General features: G+C 40.2%; 1 long non-coding RNA gene across 2 annotated transcripts in view; it reads left to right on the top strand.

Moving 5' to 3' along the window:
* The window catches only part of LOC111756487 (uncharacterized), a 37,669-nt gene extending 25,240 nt beyond the window's left edge, over positions 1-12,429 (top strand). Inside the window, exons 2-4 of one of the 2 annotated variants that reach the window (XR_010051178.1) lie at positions 1,314-1,553; positions 4,114-4,186; positions 6,498-12,429. This is a non-coding gene — a long non-coding RNA (uncharacterized LOC111756487). Of the gene's footprint in view, positions 1-1,313; positions 1,554-4,113; positions 4,187-4,329 lie in introns of both variants that reach the window. The other variant, XR_010051177.1, reaches the window with a different exon arrangement.
* Positions 12,430-12,985: the final 556 nt, after the last annotated feature.

Genomic DNA, 12,985 nt, shown 5'->3' with positions numbered 1-12,985 from the left:
ACAAATTTATGGAGTACAGGGTGATAATTTGATACAGCTATGCAAAGGGTAATGATTCAACATGATAACCAGCATTTATATCTCCTTAAACATTAACCATTTCTTTGAACTGGAAAACTTTGAAACTCTCTCTTCTGGTTCCTTACAAAATATACAGTAAACTATTATAAACCCTATTTTACTGTGAAATAGTAGGCCTTACTCTTGCAATGTGACTGTAGTTTGGTACTCAAAATCCAAGCTGCCTTTGTCTCTTCCCTGTTCTTAATTTCCAAAAACCACTCTTTCACTTTCTTCTCTGAAATCAGCTTATCTTAGCTTCCACAATGGATGAAAATATGCAGTATTTGACTTTCTGTATCTTCTTCCACTAGGTGAGACTAACATAAACGTATGGAATATTTTTCATTAACTGTTTACATTTTATAAAATGTGTTGTGGCAGAAAACACATCACCATGAATCCTCTTTGCTTCAAACACTTTTCCCACTCTTCTAGCCACTGTCTGAGGCAGCTCTGGAAGTCCTCTTTCGTAAGTGTCTTTAGTTGCTGCTTCAATGTTCTGAATTGATTCAAAATGTTTACTCTGCATGGTAATTTTGAGTTTAGAGAAGAGCCAGAAGTTGCACAGTACCAGATCCGGTGAATCAGGTGGATGTGGACACAGTCTAATATTTCTTACCAGCCTGCCCTTCCGTGGATGGCCTTCAGCAGCAGCAGCATTCACTGTGTATTTTTTCATCACGAGACACGAGAAAAAGAGCTTCCACAACTGCTTCAGAAAGTGGCAGGAATGATGGAATAGGTGTTTGAAACAAAGGGAGTATATTTTTTTTTGTGGGGGAGGGTTAATGACAATGTATGTTTTACAGTCACAAATTTTTTAGAAAAATTTAGACATTCACTATATATTTCTGTCACACTTCCTAATGTCCTCCAATTCTGTGTTGCTGAAAATGATAGGATTTCACCACTTTAATGGTTGAATAATATTCCATTTTGTGTATATGCCACATTTTATTTTTTGTTGTTGTTTGTTTGTTTTTGAGACAGGGTCTCACTATATAGTGAAGACTGACTTTGAACTCACTTATGTAGCCCAGGCCAGCCTCTATCTCATGGTGATCCTCCTGCCTCAGCTTCCCAAATACTGAGATTACCAGTACCATGTGACACCATGCCTGGCTTTATATGCCACCTTTTTTTTTTTTTTGTACTGGGGATTGAACTCACAACCTTGCACTTCCCAGGCAGGTGCTTACACTGCTGAGCTAAATCCTATATGCCAATAATGCCACTTTTTTTTTTTAAAGAGGTTCACTGTTCCATTCAACCTTGGTTGAAGAATCTCTGATTTGCTGTTGCTGCTGCTGGTGGGGATGGAACCCAGCCTCACACACCGCTCTACTGCTCTACTGCTGAGCAATATCGCTAGCTGAAGAATCTAACTTTGAGGCATCATTGGAGCCGAAGGGAGTTAACATGCGTGCAGGGGTGCTTAGCTGGGCGCTCTGCTATCATGCAGGAGACACAGTTATCTTTTCTATATACAGGTGGGTCCTTTAGTAGTTTTTCTTTCTTTCTTTCTTTAATTATGGAAACTGGAGCAAATTCTTCACCTTTCCAAAGCTCAGTTTCTTCATCAGTAAAGCTATAGTGTACTACAGAGGGTTTATAAGATGCAAGTTGTGTTTGGAATCAGAGACAGCCTCAGTGCCCATCCTTGGAGAGGAGGCTGTGCCCGTGAGTATCACACAGTATTACACAGCAGTAAGAAGCTCCAGAATGGATCCACAAACAGTGAAACAAACAAAATCCTGAAAACACTGTGATCAGTGAAAAAGGATGGTGAATTAATTTTATAAATTAAAGAATTAGAAATAGATGCATGCCAAATAGCATCCAGTGTGTAATGCATAAATACAGATACATAGCCAAGCCCTTTAGAATGATTATATGTGAGGGGGAGGAAATGCGAGTAGGATAAGGATATAAAACTTTTTTCTTTTTCTTGTTTTTATTTTTATTTTAGAGAGGGTAAAATTAAGCAGAACAAGATATTGTAAGAAAACAATGAAAGAGACACAGATCTCAAATCAAGACAACTGGAGATCTTCACTATCTATCACATTGTCTCTTGTTTTCTTCCAAATAGTGGTACATATCTTCACATACAGAGAATTCACATGAAACAACATAGTATAGAACTGATTTGAACAAGATGAGGAAGGCGTTTTAGGTCTTTAAGATCAGACAATAGGGAAGTCAACAATGGCTGTCATAGTGTGTCTCATTCTCTTCAAAATAGCTGCTCATACCTTCATGTATATTGAAATTAAACAAAACCAAACAGGCTAAAAATCACTTGAACAAAGAATAATAGTATTGATGGATTTCACATCATGACCTTATGGAATCAGCACTGGGTACTGTAGTGTCTCTTTTTCTTTAAAGTAGTTATGCTTTTCATCATGTGTTATATGATCAGTTCTCGTAAACTGTTTATAGGTTCTACACATGCATGACTCTCTACATGTATTTCTACCCTTCCTGTATTGTCAAAACAAAACAAATTCCTATAAAAACATGAAACAAAAAGCATATAAAACCATAGTACAAGGTGATCCACAATGGTTACTATGTTGTCTCTTGTTATCTTCAATAGAATTGTCTATCATCAGGAATAGTAGAATTGAATATAGCAGTACATAACAATATTAATAAAAACAAAACATTATAGGTATTATAGGTAATGTAAAAGTTCAAAAGCAGGTAATAATCAAACCAGAGCGGGTATCCTAGTGAATCTTATCATCTTCAGTGTAGTTGCCTATATTTTCAGACTTGATACTATCAATTATAACAGATTTGTATCAAATCTGTCAATACAAAACAGCAATCTAACAGACCAGATTCAACTAAGATCAGTCATGATAAAATAGTGTAAGTTATACAGGGCTTCAGATTAAGGATGATTAAGGAAATTAAGGATGATTACTGTACTATGTCCTGCTATTTTAGGGGTAGCTATCTGTGCTCTCAAATTTAGTACAAGCAGACAAACTGGAACAGAATATAAGCATATAAAAAATTTTTAAATGAGTATTTACTGACAGATAAACTGTTTGACCAATTGACAAAATTCATAGTGTCAGCCAGCACCAAATTTAAATGAAAATACTAATGAAAAGGAGCCCTCATACTCTGCTGATAAGACGGTAATTTGGTACAATCCTGGTACAACCATTAACTACTCCTAATACCCTTTTCTTTTTCAACAGAGTTGAGCCCTGATTCTTTTGTGGCACAAGACCTCTTAGAATGACTTCATTCCCAGCTTCCCCTAAAACTTAGGTGTGGACGTATAAATAGGTTCCAGCCAAAATGTGATGAGTGGGATTGTCATTTGAAATTTTGGGAGGTTTCCTTACACAAAGGAGTCTCAAAACATGATTGAGAACAAAGGTAGATGTCAGAAAGAGACAAGAATGATCCAGAATCTCTAAAATCTTCCCCTCAGCCGACCCAGCCTACACTTGGAAAGCAAGTAACCCTAAATGCTTTCATTGTCCTTGCAGGGAAAGAAAATAATCCTAGAGTATACAGAATGACCACGCTGTGTATAACTTGGCATTCGCACTGCTACACCCCTCAAAAAACTGTTAGAGGAGGGAGCCATAAACAAAGTGGAAAGGTCTGAAGTGTTAGCACAATGGTTTAAAGAAAGTTTTTATAATGGCTTTCTAAATCTCTCTGTTAGCCTGGAGATTTGTTAACAAAACAGTGCTCCCAGCTTCTCTCTGCGCTGTTCATTATAAGCATAAATATCTTGAAGTTCAGTTTTGATGATTGAATAATCCCTGAAAGAAGATTATGAACTCAATTTGTTAATATTTCTCTTTCCTGACAAAGAATATATTACAGTTCTCAGTCAGCTGATTCGTGCATCTACCACTAAACACCATAGCCAACATCTGTTCCTAATAAAAATCTATAATCAGCAATGCCCACTGCCTTTCAAAACTTATTTTCTTCATCCCCAAACTATGCTCAGATCTGGCCAAAGCTTGTTTCTGTTGTCACTGAGACATAATGGCACTGCATTTATTCCAGGGCAAATAAATGAGGAGCAACCCCACGGAGAATCTGTCAGCCACCTCAGCGCTTGCAAATCTGAGCCTTCACTGTAAGTTGATATTTTCGTTTTTTAAAGCACTGAAGTATGTCAGTGTGTGTGTGTGTGTGTGTGTGTGTATGTGTGTGTGTGTGTGTGTGTGTTGGTTTGTTTTTAAGTTTATAATGTTCAACTCTTGTGAAACTTTGTTTCAGGTCACAAGGCTAAAAGACATTTGATAATAAAAACAGTTCACATTTTTAGAAAAAACATTCTGCAGGCAGCAACCTCATGACACCCTTTCCACAAGAAACTGACTTTTCAAAAACTGTGGATTGTGTACTGAGCCTTCAAGCAACAGACAGACCTTATGCAGTAAAGACCTATGGGCAGCACCGACCCAAGCCTGTAGGTCCGGCAGAAGGATTTAGGGATGGCTTACAGCCCCTCTTGCAGACTGTCTGGCCTCTGTGTGAGAACCCCAGCTAGAACTGTTTAAAAACAGCCTTTATATAAGCAAAGTATGAAACTCTGAGTGAAAACTGAGGACTTCTTTTCCTGGCAATGACAAACCCTACATATTTTCTTTTTCTTCCTCTAAGAACAGTCAGTCCTAAATATTTTTTTCTGATTTGAGCCTTTTTCCAAGAGAAGCACATGTGGGAAGCTTCTGCATGTTTCTGTTTGTCCCAAAACCACAGCAAACAGGGCAAGTGTACAAATTAGTGCTTAAAAGAACAGGAGGCTCAGCAAGCATGGTGCAGGGTGATACAGGCAAACTGTGGCCCAGGAGCAAGCTCACCGCCTTGCAGCCTTCGAAGCAGCTATGTTCAGTGAGCTGGGTCTGGACTTACACCAGCAATGCTTGTTTTTCACAATTACAAGTGGGCACCCAACACTGTTCACTTCAGTCAGCAACATCTCCTAGTTCTTTTGCTTATATCCTAAAAGGCATCTTTGAGCTTGCCAACTTCCTGAATGGTGCTAAAGGTAGCATACCTTATACCATCTTCAAAGATGTACATTGTTTTGCAAAATTGCAACTGTAAAGAGTGTTTCCAAATCGAAGTTTTTGGAGGGAAGAAGAGAGAGGGCCACTAAATGCTTGAAGAAATACAGGAAGTCATAATTTGAGATTTAAGAATAAAGTAAAAGAGTAATTTTAGTACGCTATTTTTTCTTTCCTACCAGGAAACTTCATTATGATGTGGGACAAGAAAATTGATTTTCCAAGCAGTAACAGCTTTGAATATAGCAAAGCTATGCTGGTTTGTGCTCCATTAAGGAACTGATGTACAACTAAAGCAAGCAGCAGGTTTATGCATAGATGCCTGTAGATTTTTCTAGAAATCCCTGAGAGAATTAGAGCTGTGTTTGCAAGTGGCCACTACCCCTGCCTCCAGGAGTAAGTGAGGGAAGAGTAAGAACTGACTCTTGACAAACCACGAGTGAATTTAAGAGCCAGAACCCAAGAGTGTCTAACACACTGCGGGAGCCTCCAGAGTGAGGATGGACTGCAAGCCATCCTAGAAGGTCACAGGCAGGAGACTTACTTGCTCAGAGATTTCTATGTTGTATGCAGAAGTCAAAGAATGTTATTTTGCATGAGCCCCTGGTAGAAGGGGAACTTGAGGGGCTAGGTTAGAGGGCAAGTGCTCTACTCCCTATCAGCCTGAGAGTTTGCCTGTAAGTATGCTGTCAAAAACTGTAGAGCCAGGCTCACAAGGAGCTGGACTCACTTAAGACGGTTGGGCCCAGACAAAGACAGAGCTGGCTTCTCCTCCAGAGCAATAATGTAGGCTGCAGGGCAGGGGCTCAAGTGGACTGTTGGGACTTAATAGCAATAGTTGTGAGGTCTGATTGTTCCTTTCTTTCCCTGGGGATTATCCTCATCAGGATCAGGTTGCTTGGTTAACCCTCACTTCTGCATTCCTGTGCCAAGGGGAAGCAAAAACGCAGAGCCAGCCTGGAATGGGTTGGGTGGATGGTCCTACATTTGTGCCTCGATTCCAGCACAGGCTTGCTTAACTCACACTGTGGCAATGACTTACCTTGCTTGTAGACAGGATTTCATCTGTTCCCATGGGAGGGTATTTTGGTTACTTTCCTCTCTTTGCTGGGGCAAAACACCCCACACCCAACATAAAGGAAGGAAGGAAAGGTGTATTTTGCTGTTTGTGGAATTTTCAGTCCATAACCTGCTGGCTGCAAGGCAAGGTGGCATGACTGAGGGGCAACACTTCAAGGCAATAGGCAACAAAAGCAAGCCAGAGCAAAAGAAGGCAGAGAAAAACTCTACCTTATGTTGTATGCAGGCCACCCCTACCCCCATCCCAGGGTAGATGTAGCACTCAGAAAATCTCCTTGTCTTCCTCTTTCACAGGCTCAGGATGTTTACTTAAAGTGAGGATCCTGGCTCCCTGCTGAGACTCTTAAACTTCTAATCTACTCAGGTTGACACAATGTATCAACCATAACAGTGAGGTGCACAGTCCAGGCATTCAAAGAACCAAGGGTGATTGCACACCAGGCATTTCAATGACCAGTGAAGACCAGTTCATGCTTTAAGCAGTACCGTCAGAGTCCGAGTACACCTTGGATTATCCTCCGAGAAACCTCAGGAAAGAGTGAACCAGCTGCCATTGGCTGTTACTCACTCATGCATTCATTTATTCAACAAATGTTCACAGAGCACAGAATATGTGCCATTCTAGGTGCAGGAGATACAAGAATACACAAAAAAGAATGTAAATTCTGCTCTCAAAGGGCTCATATTTTAAAAAGTCAACAAATTATAAAATGTATTTTCAAAATACATATGTCTAAAGTTTTCAAATAAACTACAGAGTTTATATGAGCAATTTGTGAGCTGGGCTGTGTACAGAACCAGGAGTTCAGAGAGTTCGGTCCTGCAGGAACTCCAAAGCTAAGTAGAGGAACCACCTGATTGGCTATTTATTTGAGGCATTTGCCTTGTTTGGGTCTGGTGTGGTGAGCTGGCTGCTTGTGACTGGCTGAACCCCAGCTGCTTATAACTTTATGGATCATGACTGCTCCTTACACAAATCTATACTATTAGTTTTCACTTTGTTTACATACTAAGTTAGGTGTGTTTGCATACTAAGTTAGGTTAGTTTCTTATGTCAGAATTCAGCAAATGAAAGCCTCAGGCTGTGTCTCCTGCATATTTTGCTTTAACCCAGCACACTGGGCAGTGATGAGTACTACGGATAAAGATAAAGCAGAAAAAGAGGATCAGAAGATTGTAAAGGGCTATATACACCACTGGAGTGGTCAGGGACAGTGTCACTTGAGAAGGCAGCCTCTGACACAGATGCAGAGGATGCCATAAAGTGAGCTACTCAGACACACGAAGAGCGTGCAGGCAGAGGGCAGAGTGTGTGCAGAGACCTGGGCAGGAGCACGCCAGCCTCCTTGGAGGTGAAGAGGAAGCCAGGCTGGCGCTGCCTAAAGACTGGGAGGAGGCCAGGGTCCAATAGATGACAAGAGGGCCCATCACTCAGTGCCTTGGCCATTTTAGTCGCTCTGTCTTACTGAGATATGAAAGCATGGAAAGTCATAGCAGACAGAAGTAAAATGCTCTCATTCAAGGAGGCTTTCTTCTTGGAAGGGGAAGATTTTACCTTACAGATAAAACATGCTGTCCCTTGGAATGCTTGCAGGGAGTGACTTCTCAGGAGGGTGTGGCAGAACCCTTTCAGTGTAGACAACTTTGAGTTTTAGAGCATCTGAATCCTTGCTCTGTCATTCTCCTTCAGTAGAAAACCATGGGAAATATAAACTCCAAGGAGAGAGAGCAGTTTTCAAATTGTGCCCAGTATGGGGTCTGGAATACAGAGAGGAATCAAGGTGACCCAGTCATCTCAACCCAGAAGGAAGCAGATGGGAACTTGGAGTCAGCAAGAGACTTTGAGGCTCTGCCTAACAACCCATCCTTCCTGCATCCAATGTGGGTGGTCAGGAAGGCACCACGAGGAGGATCCAACTATGTGTTTGCACAAATGGCTCCACTCAACATGCATGTGACGAGACTATCCAGAAAGACTGAGAGGCCCCTCAAGCAAGGACCTAGCTGTAGTTACACCATGAGGTCAGGAAAAGGCTCCTGTAAGTCAATGGAGTCTTCACAGCCCTAAGTAGGGCTCTGATGGGGAGTTCTGCATGGCCACACTTTCCCAGGGTTGCCATCTCTGCCTGACAGGACACACAAAGTCTGTCCACCTCGGTTTTCCTTGGGACTGGCTGAGGTCCAGGGAACTATGGGGGTCCTTTGGAAAGAACTTGGGATTCTTGCCCCCAAATAAGAGCCCATTACACCATGGAATATCACCCCTCAATTCCTTTTTACTAGAAAAGCAAAATACTTGGAAACATCGTAAAAGTAAACAAATTGGACTGTTAGAATTTGATGTTGACCTCCAAACAGGATGAAACTTGCCCCAGTGGAACAGACAGTCAAAGGTGAAGAGATAACTTCCACCTACAGGTTGAGATTTACATGCATATCTTCCTGAATGTTGTGTTTCAGCAGGGATTGCTGCAAAGACGTTGGAACTCATCTCACGTGAACTTCACAGGTGAAGGGGGACTTAACAACTGTGATGTCTCTAATAAGTGACAAAAAATGATGCGGGTAATAATTTGACATTTTTTGCATTGAAGTCTCTGTTGGAATAGAACTCGTAAATTAACACTCTTAGGGGACCTGCTTAGGAGGAAAACAGAATGAGGATGGCAAACCCTATTAACTCAAAGTCTCAAGCCTCTAATGAAAACTTCCTCAGGGGCTGGGGAAGGAGAAAGACCAGCGCAGTGTGTGGAAACTTTGTACAGCTCAAAGGCTCCATTTTATAATGGTGAACAGCAGAGACCTCAACTGATTTTATAACTGAGATTTATGTCTCTAACAAAATAAGATACATAACAAAAGAATGACTGCTCAGCCTTTCTGAAGAGGAATTGGTAAGCTCTCTAAAGATACTGTTTACTTAGCTGAGTTACCTATTTTTTTCTGTAAATTTGCCACATCACCCCAGGTTGGAACTCAAAATCTGTTGTTCTCATCAAATCGATTTCCCACAGAATGAAGCATGCAGTAACTATTCTGGGTAACATTCATTGTCATCCACTCAGAACCCAACTCACAGGAGTCACTGAGATGAAGAGGTTCTATGTAGTGAACACAGCCTGTGTGGGGAAGAAAAGAGATCCACACTCTGATACTTTTCTAATAAAACTACTCATTCTATCAGAAAGTGGAGGGAATGAAATACAGATAGATTTATTTAGATGCAGTTTCACTATTATTCTGTAGGTTGCTTTAACCCTCTTCTGACTTTGGTTATTAAATGTGATGCTTCCATAAACAGGAAACAGCTGAGCTGTATGAATACCTCCAGGACTTGTGCTCTTAAACATATGCACAGGTTTCATGAACTAGGAAGTCTATCCTGCAAAACTACTATTGACAAGAAGTAAAGGAGTTAAAATTAAAACGGGAAAGAATGATGACAGCCAGTTCATTGCATACCTATTATCCGACAGGGACTTACGTGTAATTTATCTTTAATTCTTGTCAATAATTCTTGTAAATTAGGGTTAAGGTTCTTGTGTTGCAGATAAAAATATAGAAACTTATTGAAATTATCCAAGGTCAAATAACATGCAGAGACAGGTGGTAAAGCTCAGTGGTAGGAAGCATGCTTAGCATATGGGAGGCCCTGGGTTCAATCTCCAGAGAGCACATTGCACACATACACACACACACACAACACACACACACACACACACACACACACACACACACACACACACAGAGTAGAAAAACAATTTGAACGTGAATCTCATCCCAAATCCTGTGAACTGTGCAGCACTCTCAATACTGCAAACAGGAGGTATCTGTCAAATGGAAATTCAAAGATCCTGGATTGCATAAATAAAATTCCAAATCCATAATTAAAGGACATAAATTTGTCTCAAATGTGTCTGTGTGCCTGCTTCTTCTCATCCACTTCTAATCAGCTTCTTTGATTGAATTTGAATGGAACAGCCTCCTTTACCCTAAAACGAAAGTAGAACTGGTTTTATTTCCTTTGCATTGAGAGGCACCTGCTGGGGTCCAGGGACCCTTCAGGCACCAGAGTCATGAAAGGTGTCCAGGTTCCCCTGCCTGTGGATGGCGTTGTAGTAAGAGCCGCACTGTGAGCTCTCCTGCAGGTTTTCAAATGCGCTGATCGAAAATGACGATTGCAGCTGCTGCTAAGTCTCATTAGTGACTTCAGTCTTCCTCTTCTCAGCCACATCACGGGTAACTAATCACACCGGCAGTAACCAGACGATGAACTTTTGTTTTTCATTTGTGTTGTAATTAAGATGGAAAGATGTTGCTTTGGAGGTCAGGTCCGCAGTCCGAGTCAGGCCTTCTGCAAGCCTCAGTTCCTTTGTGTACGGAACAAAGATGGAGATGACTGTCATACAGAGCTGCTGCTCGGACTCTGGTGTGATACCCAAGAGTGTTTATGATCCCTCTATAGCTCTGTCATTCTAGCACCACAGGACATTGGATTGTTTGTTTTTTTCAACCGACAAATCAAATTCTTTCCACATCTCCATGACCCTGTTCACTTTCCTTACCCGGAATTGCCCAGCACCGTCTTGCCTATGGGCATCTCTTCCATGTGGAAACCTCCTCTTGGGCACCTGTAGTCTGAATTCTGAGTTTCTTCTGCATTTGTGTACCACCTGCCCATATTCGCAGTACACTCTTAAATAATATTACTTGAATTGTTAGTCATTCTCTGGATTAATGTCTTTTTTTCTTTTTTCTTTTTGGTACTTGGAATCAAATCAAGGGTCTTTTTCATGCCAGACAAACACTCTAAAATTTAGTTACATTCCCAGTCCTGGCCTAGGTATTATTAATCTTCTGTGTTTCCTTCACAATGCTCAAAACAGTGCCCGTGCTGATTAAGTAAAGAAATCCATCCTCATTTAGCAAGGGGAAGGAGTGGAAGGACGTGTCTGTCTTCCTTAAGCAGACTTCACTCTGAAATAAGCTCGGTTGTCAAAACAACAATGTAGAAAGCAATTGTAAAGTGCATTTTCCAGGAGGATAAGACTCTCTACCACTTAATGAAATTCCTATCAGACTCCAGTAAAGAAGTGATTCTGAAGGAAGATGAGCCATGGTTTCCAGATGTTTTGACTGTCCACTCCTCTGCTGCACAGTACACATGTATCCATGAGTAAAACCAAATATATACAACTTTTTGACCGGATTGGGGATTGAGTCCAAGGGCCTCACACATACTAGGAAAGAACCCTCCCACTGAGCTACACCCTAAGTCCTTCTTATTTATTTATTGGTATCGGGGTTGAACTCACGACCTCCTGCTTGCCCGGCAGGTGCTTATGCCACTGAGCTAAATCTCCAGCCCCCATTTTGTTTTGTTTTGTTTTGTTTCTGCACAAGATCTTGCAAAGGTCTCTAGGTGTGGGTGTCAATCTTGAAATGCTTCTGCTTAACCTTCATTTCACGGGACCACAGAAGTATATCTCTTTGCTGGGTTTGTGCAAATGTTCAATTAACCCCCACTCTGCATACACCTGTTTATTAAATATGTCAATATACCACAGAATTATTATAGGGCATATTATAAAATATATCAACATATGGAAAATATAATTTTTTTTGTATTTTTCCTTTTCATCGGTACTAGGGATCGAACTCACGACTGCCTGCTTACAAGGCAGGTGCTTATGCCACTGAGCTAAATCTCCAGCCCCTGGAAAATATAATTTTAAAATGAAATATTTAGTGTTTTCTCTTTGCACTGTAAAGAATTATCTTTTGCAAGAAAAGCTTAATCTCAGCTGAGCAACTATATTTTCTAGTAGGCAAAGGAAACCACATTATCTTTCCCTGGACTATTTCCTGATGTGGGCTAGCTTCCCTCTCTCTCCAGATTCTCTTACAAGACCACCAACATTCTTCAAACATTAGTGAAACAAAACAGGAGGAGGGTTTAGAGCTCTGGTTTCTCCATCTGGAAATGTCACAATTCAATCCTGAAGGTTTGCTGTGAAGTTGTAAGCATGACAGTGTAAAACTCAACAGATTATTCTTGAATTCTTTGTTTTCCTTGTGACCTGAGTCTCATTAAATTTATTTTATTTTTCTTCCAAACTCCCAGGGTGTGATCATATGATTCAAATGGAGAAAAACACTGTCAAAACAGTATCATGGAATCATTGCTTTTACACTGTTTTCATTAAATAAAAAACTTCACTATCCAGGTCTAATATTATAACTGTGTCTCTGTCTTAAAGAATCTTATGTAATGCTATAGTCATTAATGTTATTTAATATTCTTAGTATTACAATCCGCACTGTTTCTTACAGTCAATAAATATAAAAATATGGTTGGTTTTGAAAATATATGCGAATGGCCACTGTGTTAAAACCATTTAATTGTGTGTTCGTGCAGTTGTGTACATGTGCTGGTACATACCCACATATGCAAGCAAAAGATTGGACAGATATTCTATTAACAAAAGTTAACAGGGATTATTTTGAGTGATAAAATTGGAGTTAATTTTTTTGTGTGTGTATTTCTGTAATTTTCAAACCATTCTATAATGGCCATATTTGTTTAACAAGAACATACATCCTAACAATTGTGTATAATTGACACAGATTTCTATCTTGTAAACTTCCAAATTAAAAAAAATGTTTTTAAATCCTTTTTGAATCATGGGCATCTAGAAGAAAACTATATTATTTCTAAATTGTATGCTGCATTTTAATTGCAACACAATTTTTAATGCTATTTTGGTCTCATGAGAGAAAAT

The sequence above is a fragment of the Cavia porcellus genome, unplaced genomic scaffold (genome assembly GCF_034190915.1).
Source record: "Cavia porcellus strain 051 isolate PalLab524CR breed Dunkin Hartley unplaced genomic scaffold, mCavPor4.1 scaffold_13, whole genome shotgun sequence".
NCBI lineage: Eukaryota > Metazoa > Chordata > Mammalia > Rodentia > Caviidae > Cavia > Cavia porcellus.
Note: the sequence above shows the minus strand (reverse complement) of the source record. Positions and strands in the feature narration are given on the sequence as shown.